We start from the raw sequence: 23554 nt of genomic DNA, 5'->3' as shown, positions 1-23554 counted from the left end.
TTTTTTTCATTCGCTTTGGTACTATTTTCACAAATAAGGTGTACATTTTCAAAACTCTTAGTACAAAAATCCAAACTGATCACATTTGTAACACAGCTAGTCATTCTTTCAAAACCGGATCTCATTCTTTCATTCAGTTGCACGTTTTCATTCCATATAATCATTGTTTCAAACACAAGATTATTGTAATATGTAATGAGAACATTTGGTTTAATCACTGAAACACAACAGTATGATCTTCTTTCAGTTTAGTACTTTTAACATTCAGTTCATCCAACAGCAAACAATGCAAGATACTGGTTTCAAATCGGCCTTAGAAGTGCTGAAATTAATATGCTACAGTACTATAAAAGACAGATTACACAGTTTTCACATTAGGCAATACACTTTTATATGCCAATATATTTAGTACATTACCCAACATTTACATAATCTATCATTTCCAAAATATCCATCCAATGTGTAATCAAGTGAAGGATCAATGAAGACATCCTCTACAATAATTTGGGCAAATTAGTTTTTATTTTTCTGATATAATTGTAACATAGGTATATTTTCTATAATGAAATTTAACTAAAGGAGAAGAAAACATAACATTTAGTGCACACATTACATTAATTTGGATCACGCCTGTCTTGAGCATTTGGCCATAGATTCTCATCCACATCACAATGAATGTTATCATTGTTCAAGCACCTTGGAAAAAGCCTTTTGGCGAGCATGCTTGACATTGGTCTACACTGATGTCATCACATGCATCATCCATGGCCTGAATGAGGCTAGCACGCTCAAGGGGTTGGCGATCATAGACCTTCCACCTCCATGCTGAAAAACATTCCTCAATAGGGTTGAGGAAGGGAGAGTATGGAGGCAGGTAGAGGGTCATGAATCGGGGATGGGCCTGAAACCATGCTTGAACTACCTCTGCGTGGTGGAACCTGACATTGTCCAACACAGTTACATAGGTGACCCCTTTATACCTTGACAGGCTGGTTCAATTTCATTGAGGAACTCAATAAGATGTGCAGCATTATAGGAGCCAAGTAATGGCCTACGTCCTACAACACCATCTTCAGAGATAGCTGCGCACATGGAGATGTTTCCTCCAGGTTGTCCAGGCACTTGGACATAATTTATATGTTCATACAAACACGCATTTTTATTTCTGTAGTTCTCAAAATCCATATACTGTATATTCCTGACAAACCAATTTAAAATCTATAGGTTTACCAAATGGTTCAGTGATTAACCATTAAGATCAGTAAGAGATTTATGAAAGGTGGTTACTGTGAATGAAACATTTATTAAGATGAAACACTTATTTTGTGTAGTGAAAAGGATACTTTGTGGTTTTGTGTATTGTACTAAAACAATCGAAAATATGCTGACATGTTTGAAAAAAGTGCACTTTTGATGATCTGTCGTGATATTAGTAATATGAGTTGTGAAAATGTACACCTTGCTTGTGAAAATAAAAAGTGAATAAAAAACCAAAGTGAATAAAAAAAAAACTGTAAAATTCGGTCCGATTTTCCCGTGGCGTCTGTCGTTGCTATGTTGCTACGTTGCTAGAAGTTTTAATAGCCTAGCTAATGGATTTCCACTACCGATAAACGTTTGCTGTAGCTCTGCTAGAAGATTTATTTACGGAGAAGAAAAAAACACCTGTGGTTTGGGTGCACCCCCATCCTTCATATTGACTCATTGCACCTGGAAAAAATGAGTGGGTCGCTTAAATATTTTGAACTTGAGCGCAAAAGACGCCATATGTGAATGGCCCTTGGCGAGCTACCTCCAATCAGGCCACGAGCAACGTGTTGGAGACCACTTTAGACATTATGTCTGAAAATAAATATCCTAGGGAGAAAATGAATGGGATTTTCCTGTTCTGTTGGGGGCCCCCTTGGAGGATCCACTGAGAAGCAGCTCAATTTAGCGCAGAATTCTCTATTTCTCTTAAAAACCCACAGATGACTATGTGATTCAAGTTTGATATTCTCAACATATTGACGTAAAAAAACAGGCGAAACATTGTTCCAAGAACAAACCAGTCAGAAGACATTTCACTCCACAACTTATGAATTAACTGTAGTAAAACAAACATTTTTTGGCAGAAATGTACCTGTATAAGTTCATATTGAAAATGCTGTTATATTAATATAGTCATGTAGGCCTATATTACATTTACATTACATTTATTCATTTAGCAGACGCTTTTATCCAAAGCGACTTACAGATGAAGACAGTGGAAGCAATCAAAAACAACAAAAAGAGCAATGATATATAAGTGCTATAACAAGTCTCAGTTAGGTTAATACAGTACACGTAGGATGGGTTTTTAACTAATATAATAAATAAAAAGAAAACAGATAGAATAAAAAAAATGAAAGAATAGAGCAAGCTAGTTAGAGGTCTTTACACATACACATACACATACATATACAATTGCATAATAAATTAAAAGAAAATAGAATACAAAAAGATCAGAAAGGTAGTTAGATTTTTTAAAGAATAGAATTAGAATAGTGAGTGTTAAAGTTAGAGGGTGAAATAAAGATGGAAGAGATGTGTTTTAAGCCGATTCTTGAAGATGGCTAAGGACTCAGCTGTCCGGATTGAGCTGGGCAGGTCATTCCACCAGGAGGGAACATTTAATTTAAAAGTCTGTAAAAGTGACTTTGTGCTTCTTTGGGATGAACAATCAAGCGACATTCACTTGCAGAACACAAGCTTCTAGAGGCACATAAGTCTGAAGTAACAAATTTAGGTAAATGGGTGCAGAGCCAGTGGTGTTGTATGCAAACATCAATGCCTTGAATTTTATGCGAGCAGCTATTGGAAGCCAGAGCAAATTGATAAACAGAGATGTGACGTGTATTCTTCTTTGGCTCATTAAAAATTAATCTTGCTGCCGCGTTCTGAATTAATTGTAAAGGTTTGATAGAATTGGCTGGAAGACCTGCCAAGAGAGCATTGCAATAGTCCAGCCTGGACAGAACAAGAGCTTGAACAAGGAGTTGTGCAGCATGTTCCCAAAGAAAGGGCTTGATCTTCTTGATGTTGAATAAAGCAAATCTGCAGGATCGGACAGTTTTAGCAATGTGGTCTGAGAAAGTCAGCTGATCATCAATCATAACGCCAAGGCTTCTAGCTGTTTTTGAAGGAGTAATGGTTGATGTGCCTAACTTGATGGTGAAATTGTGATGAAACGATGGGTTTGCTGGAATCACAAGCAGTTCTGTCTTGGTAAGGTTGAGTTGAAGGTGATGATCCATCATCCAGGAAGAAATGTCAGTTAGACAAGCTGAGATGCGAATAGCTACCGTCGGATCATCAGGATGGAATGAGAGGAAGAGTTGAGTGTCATCAGCAGTGGTATTGTCAAGCACGAGTCAAGACCAAGTCCACAAACATCAAGTCTGAGTCCGAGTCCGAGTCCAAAAGGGGCCAAGCTGGACTCAAGTCCGAGCTCCCAAAGGCCGAGTCCGAGTCCAGAAAGTAATAAAAAAAAAAGGCTATATAGGCTATGTATTAAATGTAATGCAGTATGCTAATGTTTTTTAAGAAGTTATGACAGTTTATTTATTTATTTTTGCATTTATATTTATACAAAATGTTTGGGCTACTGTTTTTGATAACGCATACATAATAGGTTTGTAGAAAATCAACAACAACAAAAAAAAATCTATAAATATTTTCATAATTTTTCAGGAATTGTTGATTTCTTTTTCAACACTTGTAAGTCTGAACCAGAATATCAAGATATTTTATTATTTTGTAAAAAAGCACCACCATGTTATATGTATAATAAAATTTGAGTATGACAAACACAAATCCCTTCTATTATTTTATCCCTTGAGGTAGCCCTCGCACACAAAAAGGTTGGTTGGAGGATGGAGACCCCTGGTATATAACTATGTTTTATAATTATATGTTTGTGTAATTTGGGGTTTCTGCCTGCAGTGACACTTTTGTGTGTGAGGCCCCATCCATCCTCCCCTCAATACGGTGCAGTCGTCCTGTCCCTCTTGCAGAAAAGCATCCATAAAGAATGATGTTTCCACCTCCATGCTTCACAGTTTGGATGGTGTTCTTGAGGTTGCACTCATCCTTAGTCTTCCTCCAAACACAACAAGTAGAGTTTAGACCAAAAAGCTCTATTTTCATCTCATCAGACCACATGACCTTCTCCCATGAATGAGTATGTGGACAAGTGTCTTTTATACAGGTAACAGTTCAAACCGGTGCAGGTAATAGAAGTAACGAGTTCAAACCGGTGCAGTTAATAAAAAGTGGAGAAAAGGAGGGCTTCCTGTGAGAGCTGGAATTCTTACTGGTTGATAGGTGATCAAATGCTTATGTCATAAACAATAAACTGCAAAAATATATATTTTTAAAATATACAATGTGATTTTCTGGATTGTTATTTAAGATTCTGTCATTAGAGTAGAAGAGTATACCTAAGATAAAAATGACAGGCTCTTACGTGGTTTGTAAGTGGGAACCTGCACAATCCCCAGTGTATCAAATGCTTTTCCTCCTCACTGTAGATAACTGAGGGGAACACTTATTTTAAAAGTGCCATGTTGACACTGTTTTGGAGTTGCAACTCTGAGTTCAAATGACTGCAAACAATCCCATATGATACTTCATCTGGTGCCCACTCTAAAGCAAAACTATATTCTTTCCAGTTATTAATTTAAAATAACTTTCATATTATCTGTAATCGAATGTGTTCCATCCTACAGTTCCTCCTTTAAAACCCTTGCCTCACACTTGAATTGCCAGGCAGGAGTTTATTTTACTAACGTGATTGTTTCTTTAATCAACATGACAAAATAGTTTTGTCTTTTTTATTTATAATACAGAGCTTAACTGTAGAGACCTACATTTCGGTTGGATAAAGGAGGGTACATAAATTAACCAATATCAAAAGCGTATGTTGGTTAATTGTTGTGGGTTTTTCCATCTTCACACACACACACACTCGAGACCGGTGTATGTCCTGGTTAAGACTATCCGGGTCCCCACATAGTCAACCCCTCCCCCACACCTATACCCGCGCGCGCGTCTGGAGCTAATGATTGCATCTCGTCACTCACTCACTGGACGAGCAGGAGCTGCAAACGCAGCAGCAATCAGCGTGTTCGTTCTCCAAGGTAAGCTAAACACTTTTATTTCAAATGTAATTCGTGTGTTAACATCATAACAAATGCCACTACCATATATTATGGAGAATGTTAATAACAAAGCAGGCCTTGCTAGCGATAATTTTAACTTTGCAGTTTTCTGTCGAGTCGGGTTTAGTCAGTATAATGTTAGATAACGTTAGTTTACTAACGCGCCTATACATGTGCAATGTAAATGGAAACTATTTAGCTAACTACCACTACCAAGCTAACCGACTTATTAGCTAGGCACGATTGAAGCTTAATGCATGCCATACATTTTTTTTTTTTTTGCGTTTGTTGTATAATTTAATCACATGTGATTGATAATCGATAAATGTATGTTTTTATGATATGCACACTACAGTAGTTAGCTTGTATGTTAGGATGGACTACTATGACAATTAGCAAGTTAAATAGAGTATAGGATCAGTTGTCATAACACTTCCGCACTACAGCGTGGTTGGGTTGTATGGCGGGAGAAAAGCTGCCATCAGGGGTAACTTAGGTAACGTAACGTTACATTAATTATCCGTAGTAAAACTAATTAGACCATTTTTAAATAACTGAATGTTCATTTAAATTATTTAAACATTATAATGGACCTACTGTATAGGTGTTTTATGTCGTAGAACAACTTCAAACATCTTTAAATGCTTGAAATCATTGATTTTCACTGGTAGTTTAAGAAAACGCTTGACTACAATGTAGGCAACACAATCCCAATTATACCATATAAAGACTATTAATGTGTTATATCTGACAGGCTAAGAACTAACTACTTTGTCATACAATTGGCAATGGGTTATTTACTGCATTTAAACTTATGTCTCTTGCTACTTAGGTTTTCACTCATGGAGAGAAGAACTTGGACCAATCCAGGATGCGGAGTACCATATCCAAGCGGGGATTGATAAACCATGTCTCCAGCGTTTTATCAATAATTTTAAAGGTAAATGTTAAACTCCTTAATATGATTTAGCTGGAATCAGTGAAATGCCTTCAGTGATCAAGTCTCTTGCTCAAGAGCACAGTGCACAATGGTGGTTGCTAGTACACAGGGATATTAGAACTGACAATTCAACAGCTTTTAGACATTTGATTAACCATTTTGTCCTTCAGCACAGTGCTTTAAGCACTTTTGCTTCTGTGCCCAGCCTGATTGCAGTAATCTAAGGGTTTGACAGGGATTATTCCCTGTAAAAACAGACCCCCTTTTTTTTTTTTTACCTTTTATTTAACCAGGTAGGCCGATTGAGAACAATATCTCCTTTGCAACGGCGACCTGGGGAGCCGCTGGGATTTGAACCCAGGAAGTCGTACACCCAAAGCATGCACTCTACCACTGAGCTACCAGGGGCCCGTTCTTCATACGTCGCTTATTATATCCGAGATCAAATGACACATCCAAGATGATATCATCGTGCTAATCATGATCCGGCTAATTGGGTTCTTCGAACACACCTGTTGTGTATGATTAGTATCGCTGGATTGAGATTTCTGAGATAATTGCGCGTTCATGTGTTGTCTTAAAAGGGGATATGTATCGATACTCGAAACCATGATCAGCAGTGCAGCGATTGCAAGACGGCAATGTAATGACGTCATATAATTTAAAACGACAACTGACGAAAAACTTGACAAATTTCTGGACTTTTATAAGGAAACAGCCAAGCAAACAAAGCTACATGTTATAATAGATATATAAAACAGATAATTGATACATGTTTTTATTTTATTAGAATTTTTTTCATGATTCCCAGTTATTTAGATTCGCAATTTAAAATAGTTGTTTAGTCTTTACATTTTTATTTCAATGTAGAAATTAACTATTAATTTCATATTTGGACAGATTTGTTACGTGACCGCATTAATGAAAGTTTCTTAAGGGTCAATATCATGTTATCTGCATCTCCTGCGCTCCATCAAGCCACTCGAATAATAGCAGTCATCACACAAAATAATGCACGACTCTATTATCTGTATAGCATGTGTGTAAGAATAATACTTTGATGACAAATATTTCAGTGAGTAAAACTGGCTGTCTATAGCAGGCTGTTATGTACTACACGGCATTTTTATATTATTTTTAAATATTTTTTTAAATGATTATTATTTTAAATTATTGTCCCTGGATCAGTACGATACTCTTGTAATAAACTAGCGGTGCTAGCAGACATATTTTGAGTATCATTTCTGGTTGAAAAGAAGCGATCTAATCCTGTTTACATGAAATAAGCTGCTCCCGAGCAGGTTTAAGATAACGGACCTGTTGCTATGACAGCAGCTCCGGAATGAGCTTCGAAGAACCAAACGATCCAAAATCACGCCAAATCGTCAACAATCAAATCCAGCTAACTGAGTTAGCTACGTACGAAGAACAGGCCCCAGGTGTTTTTGCCACTGAACTCATATTCAAAGGTGACTTTGTTGTGGAGTACCGAGGGAAACTACTGTCACAGCAGCAGGCAGAGCTCCAAACTATTGAGTACAATGAGTCTGCAAAGGTTTTTCTTTTTGATTTTCAGTGGAAGAGTAAAACATGGTGGTAAGTAGATGAAGTGGCTATGTAGCAACTTTACAATGCAAGGGCCATGTCTAAAATCTAGAGTTTGTTATTCTTTATGTTAGTGCCTTTGTCAATACTACTTCAGTTACAGTTATCTGCCCTTCACTGCACCTTCGCAGTGACGGTTATCTGCCCTTCACTGCACCTTCGCAGTGACGGTTATCTGCCCTTCACTGCACCTTCGCAGTGACCGTTATCTGCCCTTCACTGCACCTTCGCAGTGACGGTTATCTGCCCTTCGCAGTGACCGTTATCTGCCCTTCACTGCACCTTCGCAGTGACCGTTATCTGCCCTTCACTGCACCTTCGCAGTGACCGTTATCTGCCCTTCACTGCACCTTCGCAGTGAACGTTATCTGCCCTTCACTGCACCTTCGCAGTGAACGTTATCTGCCCTTCACTGCACCTTCGCAGTGAATGTTTTCTGCCCTTCACTGCACCTTCGCAGTGAACGTTTTCTGCCCTTCACTGCACCTTCGCACTGAACGTTATCTGCCCTTCACTGCACCTTCGCACTGACCGTTATCTGCCTTCAGAAAAGGCAAAAAACATGGTGCGAGTCATTTGTCCAATTTGCTTTTACAAATACATTATTCCATACAATAGTCGCTTATAGAATTGTATTTATTGGTATATCCTGCTCATATAATTTAATCAAATACTGCTTCTTCATAGTCGAACCTCTGTGCTAATACATATTAATGAAACAAATGTTTCTATACAGCATTGATGCATGTGAAAAGGACTCCTCTCTTGGGAGACTTGTTGATGACGACCACAGAAGACCTATTTTTGCAAAATGAAAACCATAAGTAAAGAAACCACACTTGTCTCTTCGCGATTCGAGATATTACACCTGGAGAAGAACTGACGTCAACAACGTGACTCAAACTGGCCATGGAGAGCACAGGTGAGTTACCTTTTTGTTTCTATATCCAATATGCCACCTACCTGGATAAGAGTTTATATTTCATGCAATTTGTTGCAGACACTCCAAACAAGAAAGCTGTAGTAGAATGTGTTTCTATCTTGGTTTACTTAGCAGTAACAATTTGTTTTTATGAGATACATTTCCTATGCCAGGTTTGATTACACCAACTGGTTTTTATTTATGGAAATGCCTTTATTTCCATAGTTTTAATGAATTGCATTAGTTCCGATGTCACAGTGGATTCTGTTTTGGATTTATCTATTATATGCACCCATTGGGTCTCATTCATGAAACATTCAAAAATATACGAGTAAATATGTGAGTGATTTGCGCGTAAAGAGAACTTCCTGAAACTCTTCTCCTGATTCACAAAAACTTCGTAAACGTCAGTTGTGATAGTGAAATGTGTGTGTGTTAATGAATTCCAATCAGTCGTAAATGGGACACGCGTACACGCTCATTCTCAATTACCATAAATCCCGCCCATTAAACTAATATATATTAAACTATATATGAGCATCATATTATGACACCAAACGAAGGATTTCAACATGTCTTCTCAAAAGCGAATGGAAAAATAAAAATTTCTCAGCTGCAGAAATTTAAGTTTTATTATCAGAAGTTCATTCAAAACGCCACGTTTTATTTTCAAGCGTATATAGTGGCGTATCAGGTCCTAAAAAAAGGAAGCTTTGCAGCATATTACAGATGCTGTTAATGGAGTTTCATCTGTTATTCGAACAGTCCCCGAAGTGAAAAGAAAAACCTTATGTAATTACTATATGTAATATTTTTTTCAAAATGCTGTGTAAATATGTACCCGATTATGAATTAAAATGCAGCCGTATTAATGAGCAAAACGTTCAGACGTTAAACGCACTATTTTCGTGTGGCTGGGAGCAGGTGTAGATTTATTTCGTACCAACTAACATTTGGAAAATACGAACGTTTTAATGAATCCGAAAATTTACGCCAGAACCACTTTACTCGCGATTTACACAAAATTCGTTTTGCTCATGGTTCATGAATGAGACCCATTGTGTACACACAATTTGAACATATAAAGTTGTAGCAAAAAGTAAATTTAACTTGTTGCACTCATGCATCCATTAAAAATGATTGTATTACATGCCTATATTACAAAGATTAGAATCACATATGCAGAATAAATGCAGTGGTGCTGTCTGATCAATACCTATTAGGGCTGCACGATATTGTGAAAAAATGACATTGCGATATTTTATTTTTCTGCGATATATATTGCGATATTTTTTCTTACAAACAAATGGGATGAGCACACTTACATTCTCATTTTAAATGATTTAAACATAGACACCATCGTGTCAATTGATTAATATGCGCGAGGGAGAGGGAGCAAGACAGAGCTCGTGTTGTTTGAAAACGTCTCTCTCTCTCTCGATTCAATTCATATTGCTTTATTGGCATGACATACAATGGTACATATTGCCAAAGCATTGTACATATCAGAATATAAACAAACAAAACAAAAATACATATATATTCATAAGAAAAAAATGACATGCAAAATAAATCCATGTACATTTCTATAAACATTGATGGTACTTCTAATGTTCTCTGTCTCTCTCGCGCGCTCTCTCTCTCTCTCTCTGCCCTGTTAAACTTGCATGTGGTTTTCAGTCCTGTCAATGATAAACTTTCACTCTATGATGGTTAAACTGTGCAATTAATCTGCGAATCACATTCGTCAAGGGCCGGGGAGCAGCTGCCCGTACAGTTAATGAATAACGGATCAACTACGACAGCCTAAATCGCACATCCTGCAATGTGACTATCGTGGATTCGTACATCGCGATATCGATGCTTAAACGACACATCGTGCAGCCCTAATACCTATCCTCCTCTGCAAGGATGTCCCATGTTTTTCTCAGTGTAAATGCCCTCTTACTATATTTCACTTGTTGCCATCTGTGTGGTTTCCTCTCCTAGCCCCCAAAACACACTTCACTGGCACGGACACCCTGTTCAACATGCCCGTCTCAGGTAAAAGCAACTGCCCCCCTACCCCATCACACATATCAGTGTTGCAGGTCTCAAACTCTAGACTGATTGATTAGTTATTGTGTAAGGGAAGTGAAAAGTATAAATAAGGACTAACAAATGATGTTGTTCTTGCAGATGATAATTTGCAGAGTGAGCGCTCGAAGGTAAGTGCATAAGTGCCCCAGACTGGGTCAGTCTGTGGATCTGCACTATGCATTCATGATTGTCAACGTTTCCAGTGTCTGGTTCCAAAGTCAAATGAACATTGAATTATACTTTTGCATAGCCCAAAAACGTCACTACTACATCTATTTGTTGCTATATTAATACTTCAAGCATAATATTGGCCCACATAAGTATGGACACTAAAGCATTTCTCATGTTCTGTACTTTAAATTTGAAATTACACAAAAGACAATGTGGATACATGATGTTTTGATGCAAGTAGGAAAGACTTCTGTTTCTCATCAAAACAGTGCTATAAAGTAGAGTAAGGTAATTACTTAAACTATAAAGAGATTAATACACATAGCTTATGTTGGTAGCATGAGCATGATGGTTTGAGGCTGACTTGATAACTCTGACTTTAGTCGAATAACTAATCCATACTGCATGACCGTAACAAAGACAAGTTTGGTTTCCAAACCTGCATTTATTTGTGGGCACCCTGTCATATTTACATTTAAAAGGTTTGTGATGTATTTTCATTATATTGTTTCAAAGTACTGGTGTACAGAACAAAAGAAATTCATTTTCAACATGAAAATCTTATCCCTAGTGTCAGTCTGTCTGAAGTAATGGACCATTCCAGGTTACTTAAATCCAAATTAAATTATCAACTTTTTTTATAGTATTGCATTTTTTTTTTTTTTTTTTTTTTATTTTTTTTATAATTTCTGGTACACTGATTGTTATATTTGGTTCAACAGTTGCAGGCCGGGATTGACAAATTAAAAACACCACAATCGGTGTGAAACTCTGTATGAATCTACGGCTGAGAAGCGAAATGCTCTTCAAAGACAGCGAACCTTACTCCTACTGCAATTGGCAAACTTGGATAAAATGGTGAGTCATTTTATTGTACGTTGACAGAACTTGGGTAAAATATTTTCTGTTCTAAAAAATGCAGCAGGTAAACCTAGCCTGGCTAACGTCAGACCAATTCTCATTCGAGACTTGGTCTGGTAACCACCTGTTCATTTTCTCGTATTTGAGGCGTGGTTTACGAATGCCCAGAGCAGTTTATTGGGCGCTACGAATGTCTATCAAATGTGCTTGCTTCTGAAATTGTTTAACAGTTGCTCTTTTTTCAAAACAAACTCTGTTCTTAACTACTTAAAACACTATCTAAAGCTGAATCGAAAGGTAATTTCGTGTCTGATGCCATGTTGGATCCATAGAAACTTCTTCAATGTGTCGCCTATTAGGGCTGCACGATATTGGGAAAAATGACATTGTGATATTTTATTTTTCTGCGATTTTTATATATTGCGATTATTTTTTTCTTACAAACAAATGGGGTGAGCACACTTACATTCTCATTTTAAATGATTTAAACATCGACACCATCATGTCAATTGATTAATATGCACGGGGGAGAGGGAGCAAGACAGAGCTTGAGAGAGAGAGAGAGAGAGAGTGCGCGAGAGAGAGAGAGTGCGCGCGCGCTCGCGAGAGAAAGACAGAGAGAAAATGCCCTGTTAAACTTGCATGTGGTTTTCAGTCCTGTCAATGATAAACTTTCACTCTATGATGGTTAAACTGTGCAATTAATCCGCGAATCACATTCGTCAAGGGCCGGGGAGCAGCTGCCCGTACAGTTAATGAATAACGGATCAACTACGACAGCCTACATCGCACATCCTGCAATGTGACTATCGTGGATTCGTACATCGCGATATCGATGCTTAAACGACACATCGTGCAGTCATTGTCTTGCTGATCCCTCCCCGTTCTGTGATTTGGTTCCCTTTTTCAGGGGAGAATTTAGTCCATGGTGTCCAGGCTGCCTTAGCAGCGTGAATCAAATTGTGTGCAAGGCAGCCTGGGAACACCCAGGGTAAGGTAAACCAGGATTTGCATGAATTAAAAATAAGATTTACCTACTGCTATTTATATATTTGATGGAAAAGATTTTAAACATTACTGTTTGTAATTAATAGGCTTAAGGGATAGGGAACAACAGTGATTTTATAATTGTATGTACTTTAGTTAAAAAATCATTCTACACTTTCTGTAGCATTGAATTTTTTTTTTTGATTTTTAGCTGGGCCCAGAATCACATCCAGTCACTTAAACAGCAGAAGATTCTGTGATACCCTCACCAACAGACACACAGGTAATAAGACAGGTTTTTTTTATAACCATTTAGTTTCAGAGCTGCACATTATACATTATATTATAGTAATTATTTCCCAGCAACAATGTTGATCAGAATGTGTTTGACAGAACGATGCGAGGATGGCATTATTACAGGCTTTGTCCCAACCCTGTTAGGGCATACTGGATTTTTTGCGCACATTTACGAAACGTATTTACATTTATGAATGACAAATTGTAATATAAATATATCGGTTTCTATATTTTAAACAACTTGACACAAATGATGGATACAAACGCCCTCTAAACAATCCTGAAAGTTTGGTTGGCACTTAAACCTAATAAGTAGTAATGAGTATTTATGATAGCTTTTGGGGACATTAACCTGTATTTTAACTGTCCTTATGGGGACACTTTGGCTTAGTGAGGATGGAATCCTAGTCCTCTTAAGGATAACCATTGGAACTCGTATGTAATTTCTTGCTGATACAATTTTTGTTTATTTATACAACTAAAAACTATTATGATCCTCCTACTGTTTTTTGCAAACTATAAGGTGCACCGTAGCAGTTTTCCTATATAGTTCATTGGGTACATCCGTCAGTAAAAACCATTATAAATCCTAAAATATTGTTCGTCTAATTACTTTTTCCGCTGAAATTTGGAGACCATGTATTTAAAATGGCTACCCTCATACACTGTCCATAAAAGATGGATAGAAACATTCTCTAAACAGAAGTTGGTAATAACCTCAGGTCTTTATTTTAAATCCACTGTGCTTGTGTACAGAGCAAAAACAATAAAATATGTTGGCCCTAATAATTTCTAGCAAAAGGAAAGTGTTGTTTCCCCTTGTTTTTGTTTTGTAATACTGTTATTCAGTCTCAATAAAGTGCCTTATCTGTTTTGTAATTTCATAGCCTCAAATGATAATTATTTTTTATTACAGGTATGGTCAGAAATTGACCATGCATCTCCAACCAGCGAATGTGTACCACCACTGGAAAGAGTGTATTTGTAAGTAACAACATTAATTACTTGCCTGTCCGAAGTCTGTCCATTAGGGTTACATAAAATATCTACCTTTTTAACTCCCTATTCTTGAAAGTTTGTGGTCTGAAGATCACATTTAACTGTGACAGGGTTTAAAAGTAGTGTTGTCAAAAGACCCGGTACTTTGGTACCAAGTCGGTACAAAATTTTTAAAAATGTGACTGTACCAGGTTTCTTTAAGTATTGGTAGTACCGAGGTCTCGTTCAAACCCGGTTCAGCGCTATGATTTCCGTGAAGCAGAAAACGAGGATGGAATCTCAAAATCCAGTCATGAAAATGAAACTTACATTTTAATATGGACAGTCATGGAATTTGTCAAAGTTAGCGTAAATTAATCAAATCAAATCTCCGTATGGACCAGTATCTGTAAATGTTAAGCCGCATAAAAATCCGTGTTCTGCGCGTCTCTGTGTGAATCAATGAATGGCAGAGACGTGCAGGTTTGTTTACTACATGGACTGAAGCGCATGACGCTTGTATTAATTTCAGCATCTGAGCTTCAGAGTTCTCTCTCCATCAAGCGATCTGAACTTTTCAGTTCATCTCAATGGACGCACAGCGCACCTGTATTTGATGCTCTGTAAACTCTGTGTGAAGGCGCACGACTCACCGTCGCTTTACTGATAGCGCTGTTTCTCACACATGCAAAGAGAGAGAGCGCGAGAGTCTTACCACGCTGAATCGACACGCTATATGTAAACTATTCTTTGTTGTCTTCTCCTGTCAAAATAATGGAGTTCATTTACAATTATTCATTTTCGAACAAGCAGAAGACACTCCGGTTTCTCCGGTAGTGGCCGGAGCTAATGTGCAAATGGCAATTTCATTGGCTGACGCTCAACTAGCACCGACCCTGTTTTGATTTCAGCAAATCAGTTTGACCGAACGCAGACAACGTGATTAATATTCATGAACCCAGCAGCTCATCAATTCATAGTGCATTGTATATACATTAGTATGATAGTAAAATTATCCTTTAATAATAATTATGATCTATTACTATTTTTCTTACAGAAACCCTCAATGACCAAAAATATCTTAAGCATCACCACCAGTCTTAAGTTCAGTTAAAATGACAAATATGCATTCATTAGGCCTAAAAGTAAATTTTTACATAAAGACATTGTGCTAGAAATATTACTATTATTTAGTAAAATGTATGTGATACTGCTACTACTGTTAAAAATTTTTAAACTTTATTTTTTTAAGAAATAAATCACAATATTTCTTCCATGTTTTAATTTTAATAGCAAATCCCCTTTATTTACCAAAAATAAAATGTTTAAATTTCATAAATTAAAAGACAAATTAAATTTGGGTGAAACTTATTTACTGTTTTTCATAATTATATAACCTGTAGAAAAATTTTAAACACAATTGTAAATAAGTATAAAGAATGGCATTGGTTTTATTTTTATTATTTTATTAATATATATATTTTTTTAATTGGCATATTTTTGTGTTTTGCTTTGGTACCGAGAACCATGGATTTTCACTGGTATCGGTATCAAATACTGAAATTTGGGTACCGTGACAACACTATTTAAAAGGTATACGACTCACCAAGAAATATTTTGATTGTGTACTGCTCTGCATACAACTGTCTAATGTCTAAACGTTAAACCAATATGTCTCTAATGATCTCTTTGTAAGAGACAAAACCACAGTAAGATTATTTATCGTAATGTCATGATGAGAATTACAAGAAATTGCCCCAACTCATGCTCGGCCAACATCAAATTGTAGGCTATTATTTCTGCTGTTGTGCTCATGTGTAAATTGAGGATAGAACGAACAAGTGATGATATTTGATACCTTCTGGGGACATGCATTGACCTGTATTTTAACTGTCTTTATGGGGACACCTTGTTTAAATGGGGATTGCATTATTTCCATGAAACCTTCTGGGGACATTGACCTGTATTTTAACTGTCTTTATGGGGACACCTTGTTTAAGTGGGATTGCATTATATGCATAATATAATTTGTGTAGAATTCTCAAGACCTTTATATTTGTCATGTTTGACTGATTACAGGTTGCCTTCCTTCACAACATGGACACAGATTCCAGCTCTGCAGAAGATGGGAATGTGTCCCACTCCAATTCCAAGGTAAGAAAGTATAGATGATGGCCACAGTTCATAAAAGTTTGGAGAGTTCATTAAGTTTATCTTGACTGATTTTTGTAACAGTTTAAAAGGCAACTCTTTCAATGTTTGTTTGATACTTGAGACCCATTCATACTTCATAACTTGCATTCATTTTTGCAATTATATATTAAACTAGATTATTAATCTGTTCTGGTCCATGTCTAAATTCTAATACAATCACATCGCAATTCAAATAAATTGGATCATTACTTTAGAGAAGTGACTACTAATTATAAATGTAGAGAACAGAAAATCATTGCATGTACATAACAAAAATGATCACTTTTAAAAAAACTTTTTTTTTTTTTTTTGCAGTTTACAATTGTACAGGTCCTTCTAAAAAATGTAGCATATTGTGATAAGTTCATTATTTTCCATAATGTAATGATAAAAAATAAACTTTCATATATTTTAGATTCATTGCACACCAACTGAAATATTTCAGGTCTTTTATTGTTTTGATACTGATGATTTTGGCATACAGCTCATGAAAACCCAAAATTCCTATCTCAAAAAATTTGCATATTTCATCCGACCAATAAAAGAAAAGTGTTTTTAATACAAAAAGTCAACCTTCAAATAATTATGTTCAGTTATGCACTCAATACTTGGTGGGGAATCCTTTTGCAGAAATGACTGCTTCAATGCGGCGTGGCATGGAGGCAATCAGCCTGTCGCACTGCTGAGGTGTTATGGAGGCCCAGGATGCTTCGATAGCAGCCTTAAGCTCATCCAGAGTGTTGGGTCTTGCGTCTCTCAACTTTCTCTTCACAATATCCCACAGATTCTCTATGGGGTTCAGGTCAGGAGAGTTGAGCACAGTAATACCATGGTCAGTAAACCATTTACCAGTGGTTTTGGCACTGTGAGCAGGTGCCAGGTCGTGCTGAAAAACAAAATCTTCATCTCCATAAAGCTTTTCAGCAGATGAAAGCATGAAGTGCTCCAAAATCTCCTGATAGCTAGCTGCATTGACCCTGCCCTTGATAAAACACAGTGGACCAACACCAGCAGCTGACATGGCACCCCAGACCATCACTGACTGTGGGTACTTGACACTGGACTTCAGGCATTTTGGCATTTCCTTCACCCCAGTCTTCCTCCAGACTCTGGCACCTTGATTTCTGAATGACATGCAAAATTTGCTTTCATCCGAAAAAAGTACTTTGGACCACTGAGCAACAGTCCAGTGCTGCTTCTCTGTAGCCCATTTCCTGCACACGCCTGTGCACGGTGGCTCTGGATGTTTCTACTCCAGACTCAGTCCACTGCTTCCGCAGGTCACCCAAGGTCTGGAATCGGTCCTTCTCCACAATCTTCCTCAGGGTCCGGTCACCTCTTCTCGTTGTGCAGCTTTTTTTGCCACACTTTCCCACAGACTTCTCACTGAGGTGCCTTGATACAGCACTCTGGGAACAGGCTATTCATTCAGAAATTTATTTCCGTGTCTTACCCTCTCCCTTGAGGGTGTCAATGATGGCCTTCTGGACAGCAGTCAGGTCCAGTTTTGAGTAATGAACCAGGCTGAACCAGTTTTTAAAAGCCTCAGGAATCTTTTGCAGGTGTTTAGAGTTAATTAGTTGATTCAGATGATTAGGTTAATAGCTCATTTAGAGAACCTTTTCATGATATGTTAATTTTTTTAGATAGGAATTTGGGGTTTTCATGAGCTGTATGCCAAAATCATCAGTATTAAAACAATAAAAGACCTGAAATATTTCAGTTGGTGTGCAATGAATCTAAAATATATGAAAGTTTAATTTTTATCATTACATTATGGAAAATAATGAACTTATCACAATATGCAAATTTTTTGAGGAGGACCTGTATGTACTTTAGTTAAAAAATCATTCTACACTCTTTCTGTAGCATTGATTTTTTTTTTTTTTTTTTGATTTTTAGCTGGGCCCAGAATCACATCCAGTCACTTAAACAGCAGAAGATTCTGTGATACCCTCACCAACAGACACACAGGTAATAAGACAGGTTTTTTTTATAACCATTTAGTTTCAGAGCTGCACATTATACATTATATTATAGTAATTATTTCCCAGCAACAATGTTGATCAGAATGTGTTTGACAGAACGATGCGAGGATGGCATTATTACAGGCTTTGTCCCAACCCTGTTAGGGCATACTGGATTTTTTGCGCACATTTACGAAACGTATTTACATTTATGAATGACAAATTGTAATATAAATATATCGGTTTCTATATTTTAAACAACTTGACACAAATGATGGATACAAACGCCCTCTAAACAATCCTGAAAGTTTGGTTGGCACTTAAACCTAATAAGTAGTAATGAGTATTTATGATAGCTTTTGGGGACATTAACCTGTATTTTAACTGTCCTTATGGGGACACTTTGGCTTAGTGAGGATGGAATCCTAGTCCTCTTAAGGATAACCATTGGAACTCGTATGTAATTTCTTGCTGATACAATTTTTGTTTATTTATACAACTAAAAACTATTATGATCCTCCTACTGTTTTTTGCAAACTATAAGGTGCACCGTAGCAGTTTTCCTATATAGTTCATTGGGTACATCCGTCAGTAAAAACCATTATAAATCCTAAAATATTGTTCGTCTAATTACTTTGTCCGCTGAAATTTGGAGACCATGTATTTAAAATGGCTACCCTCATACACTGTCCATAAAAGATGGATAGAAACATTCTCTAAACAGAAGTTGGTAATAACCTCAGGTCTTTATTTTAAATCCACTGTGCTTGTGTACAGAGCAAAAACAATAAAATATGTTGGCCCTAATAATTTCTAGCAAAAGGAAAGTGTTGTTTCCCCTTGTTTTTGTTTTGTAATACTGTTATTCAGTCTCAATAAAGTGCCTTATCTGTTTTGTAATTTCATAGCCTCAAATGATAATTATTTTTATTACAGGTATGGTCAGAAATTGACCATGCATCTCCAACCAGCGAATGTGTACCACCACTGGAAAGAGTGTATTTGTAAGTAACAACATTAATTACTTGCCTGTCCGAAGTCTGTCCATTAGGGTTACATAAAATATCTACCTTTTTAACTCCCTATTCTTGAAAGTTTGTGGTCTGAAGATCACATTTAACTGTGACAGGGTTTAAAAGTAGTGTTGTCAAAAGACCCGGTACTTTGGTACCAAGTCGGTACAAAATTTTTAAAAATGTGACTGTACCAGGTTTCTTTAAGTATTGGTAGTACCGAGGTCTCGTTCAAACCCGGTTCAGCGCTATGATTTCCGTGAAGCAGAAAACGAGGATGGAATCTCAAAATCCAGTCATGAAAATGAAACTTACATTTTAATATGGACAGTCATGGAATTTGTCAAAGTTAGCGTAAATTAATCAAATCAAATCTCCGTATGGACCAGTATCTGTAAATGTTAAGCCGCATAAAAATCTGTGTTCTGCGCGTCTCTGTGTGAATCAATGAATGGCAGAGACGTGCAGGTTTGTTTACTACATGGACTGAAGCGCATGACGCTTGTATTAATTTCAGCATCTGAGCTTCAGAGTTCTCTCTCCATCAAGCGATCTGAACTTTTCAGTTCATCTCAATGGACGCACAGCGCACCTGTATTTGATGCTCTGTAAACTCTGTGTGAAGGCGCACGACTCACCGTCGCTTTACTGATAGCGCTGTTTCTCACACATGCAAAGAGAGAGAGCGCGAGAGTCTTACCACGCTGAATCGACACGCTATATGTAAACTATTCTTTGTTGTCTTCTCCTGTCAAAATAATGGAGTTCATTTACAATTATTCATTTTCGAACAAGCAGAAGACACTCCGGTTTCTCCGGTAGTGGCCGGAGCTAATGTGCAAATGGCAATTTCATTGGCTGACGCTCAACTAGCACCGACCCTGTTTTGATTTCAGCAAATCAGTTTGACCGAACGCAGACAACGTGATTAATATTCATGAACCCAGCAGCTCATCAATTCATAGTGCATTGTATATACATTAGTATGATAGTAAAATTATCCTTTAATAATAATTATGATCTATTACTATTTTTCTTACAGAAACCCTCAATGACCAAAAATATCTTAAGCATCACCACCAGTCTTAAGTTCAGTTAAAATGACAAATATGCATTCATTAGGCCTAAAAGTAAATTTTTACATAAAGACATTGTGCTAGAAATATTACTATTATTTAGTAAAATGTATGTGATACTGCTACTACTGTTAAAAATTTTTAAACTTTATTTTTTTAAGAAATAAATCACAATATTTCTTCCATGTTTTAATTTTAATAGCAAATCCCCTTTATTTACCAAAAATAAAATGTTTAAATTTCATAAATTAAAAGACAAATTAAATTTGGGTGAAACTTATTTACTGTTTTTCATAATTATATAACCTGTAGAAAAATTTTAAACACAATTGTAAATAAGTATAAAGAATGGCATTGGTTTTATTTTTATTATTTTATTAATATATATATTTTTTTAATTGGCATATTTTTGTGTTTTGCTTTGGTACCGAGAACCATGGATTTTCACTGGTATCGGTATCAAATACTGAAATTTGGGTACCGTGACAACACTATTTAAAAGGTATACGACTCACCAAGAAATATTTTGATTGTGTACTGCTCTGCATACAACTGTCTAATGTCTAAACGTTAAACCAATATGTCTCTAATGATCTCTTTGTAAGAGACAAAACCACAGTAAGATTATTTATCGTAATGTCATGATGAGAATTACAAGAAATTGCCCCAACTCATGCTCGGCCAACATCAAATTGTAGGCTATTATTTCTGCTGTTGTGCTCATGTGTAAATTGAGGATAGAACGAACAAGTGATGATATTTGATACCTTCTGGGGACATGCATTGACCTGTATTTTAACTGTCTTTATGGGGACACCTTGTTTAAATGGGGATTGCATTATTTCCATGAAACCTTCTGGGGACATTGACCTGTATTTTAACTGTCTTTATGGGGACACCTTGTTTAAGTGGGATTGCATTATATGCATAATATAATTTGTGTAGAATTCTCAAGACCTTTATATTTGTCATGTTTGACTGATTACAGGTTGCCTTCCTTCACAACATGGACACAGATTCCAGCTCTGCAGAAGATGGGAATGTGTCCCACTCCAATTCCAAGGTAAGAAAGTATAGATGATGGCCACAGTTCATAAAAGTTTGGAGAGTTCATTAAGTTTATCTTGACTGATTTTTGTAACAGTTTAAAAGGCAACTCTTTCAATGTTTGTTTGATACTTGAGACCCATTCATACTTCATAACTTGCATTCATTTTTGCAATTATATATTAAACTAGATTATTAATCTGTTCTGGTCCATGTCTAAATTCTAATACAATCACATCGCAATTCAAATAAATTGGATCATTACTTTAGAGAAATGACTACTAATTATAAATGTAGAGAACAGAAAATCATTGCATGTACATAACAAAAATGATCACTTTTAAAAAAAACTTTTTTTTTTTTTTTTTGCAGTTTACAATTGTACAGGTCCTTCTAAAAAATGTAGCATATTGTGATAAGTTCATTATTTTCCATAATGTAATGATAAAAAATAAACTTTCATATATTTTAGATTCATTGCACACCAACTGAAATATTTCAGGTCTTTTATTGTTTTATACTGATGATTTTGGCATACAGCTCATGAAAACCCAAAATTCCCTATCTCAAAAAAATTAGCATATTTCATCCGACCAATAAAAGAAAAGTGTTTTTAATACAAAAAGTCAACCTTCAAATAATTATGTTCAGTTATGCACTCAATACTTGGTCGGGAATCCTTTTGCAGAAATGACTGCTTCAATGCGGCGTGGCATGGAGGCAATCAGCCTGTGGCACTGCTGAGGTGTTATGGAGGCCCAGGATGCTTCGATAGCAGGCCTTAAGCTCATCCAGAGTGTTGGGTCTTGCGTCTCTCAACTTTCTCTTCACAATATCCCACAGATTCTCTATGGGGCTCAGGTCAGGAGATGGCACAGTAATACCATGGTCAGTAAACCATTTACCAGTGGTTTTGGCACTGTGAGCAGGTGCCAGGTCGTGCTGAAAAACAAAATCTTCATCTCCATAAAGCTTTTCAGCAGATGAAAGCATGAAGTGCTCCAAAATCTCCTGATAGCTAGCTGCATTGACCCTGCCCTTGATAAAACACAGTGGACCAACACCAGCAGCTGACATGGCACCCCAGACCATCACTGACTGTGGGTACTTGACACTGGACTTCAGGCATTTTGGCATTTCCTTTCCCCCAGTCTTCCTCCAGACTCTGGCACCTTGATTTCCGAATGACATGCAAACTTTGCTTTGATCCGAAAAAACTAGTTTGGACCACTGAGCAACAGTCCAGTGCTGCTTCTCTGTAGCCCATTTCCTGCACACGCCTGTGCACGGTGGCTCTGGATGTTTCTACTCCAGACTCAGTCCACTGTTTCCCGCAGGTCCCCCAAGGTCTGGAATCGGTCCTTCTCCACAATCTTCCTCAGGGTCCGGTCACCTCTTCTCGTTGTGCAGCATTTTTTTGCCACACTTTTTCCTTCCCACAGACTTCCCACTGAGGTGCCTTGATACCAGCACTCTGGGAACAGCCTATTCGTTCAGAAATGTCTTTCTGTGTCTTACCCTCTCGCTTGAGGGTGTCAATGATAGCCTTCTGGACAGCAGTCAGGTCAGTCTTACCCATGTTGGGTTTGAGTAATGAACCAGGCTGGGAGTTTGTAAAAGCCTCAGGAATCTTTTGCAGGTGGTTTAGAGTTAATTAGTTGATTCAGATGATTAGGTTAATAGCTCATTTAGAGAACCTTTTCATGATATGTTAATTTTTTGAGATAGGAATTTGGGGTTTTTCATGAGCTGTATGCCAAAATCATCAGTATTAAAACAATAAAAGACCTGAAATATTTCAGTTTGGTGTGCAATGAATCTAAAATATATGAAAGTTTAATTTTTATCATTACATTATGGAAAATAATGAACTTATCACAATATGAAAAATTTTTTGAGGAGGACCTGTATGTACTTTAGTTAAAAAATCATTCTACACTTTTCTGTAGCATTGAATTTTTTATTTATTTGATTTTTAGCTGGGCCCAGAATCACATCCAGTCACTTAAACAGCAGAAGATTCTGTGATACCCTCACCAACAGACACACAGGTAATAAGACAGGTTTTTTTTATAACCATTTAGTTTCAGAGCTGCACATTATACATTATATTATAGTAATTATTTCCCAGCAACAATGTTGATCAGAATGTGTTTGACAGAACGATGCGAGGATGGCATTATTACAGGCTTTGTCCCAACCCTGTTAGGGCATACTGGATTTTTTGCGCACATTTAC

The 23554-nt window shown here is 36.9% G+C and overlaps 1 long non-coding RNA gene across 1 annotated transcript; it reads left to right on the top strand.

Moving 5' to 3' along the window:
• Positions 1–3553: 3553 nt before the first annotated feature.
• On the top strand, positions 3554–23317 carry LOC113055835 (uncharacterized). The gene is made up of 14 exons (XR_003277580.1): positions 3554–4250; positions 4283–5159; positions 6013–6120; positions 8462–8647; positions 10637–10690; positions 10826–10854; positions 11620–11755; positions 12957–13028; positions 13959–14026; positions 16100–16174; positions 18116–18187; positions 19117–19184; positions 21258–21332; positions 23296–23317. It is a non-coding gene; the product is annotated as an uncharacterized LOC113055835 (long non-coding RNA).
• Positions 23318–23554: the final 237 nt, after the last annotated feature.

This window comes from Carassius auratus, chromosome 37, assembly GCF_003368295.1.
Source record: "Carassius auratus strain Wakin chromosome 37, ASM336829v1, whole genome shotgun sequence".
Lineage (NCBI taxonomy): Eukaryota > Metazoa > Chordata > Actinopteri > Cypriniformes > Cyprinidae > Carassius > Carassius auratus.
Note: the sequence above shows the minus strand (reverse complement) of the source record. Positions and strands in the feature narration are given on the sequence as shown.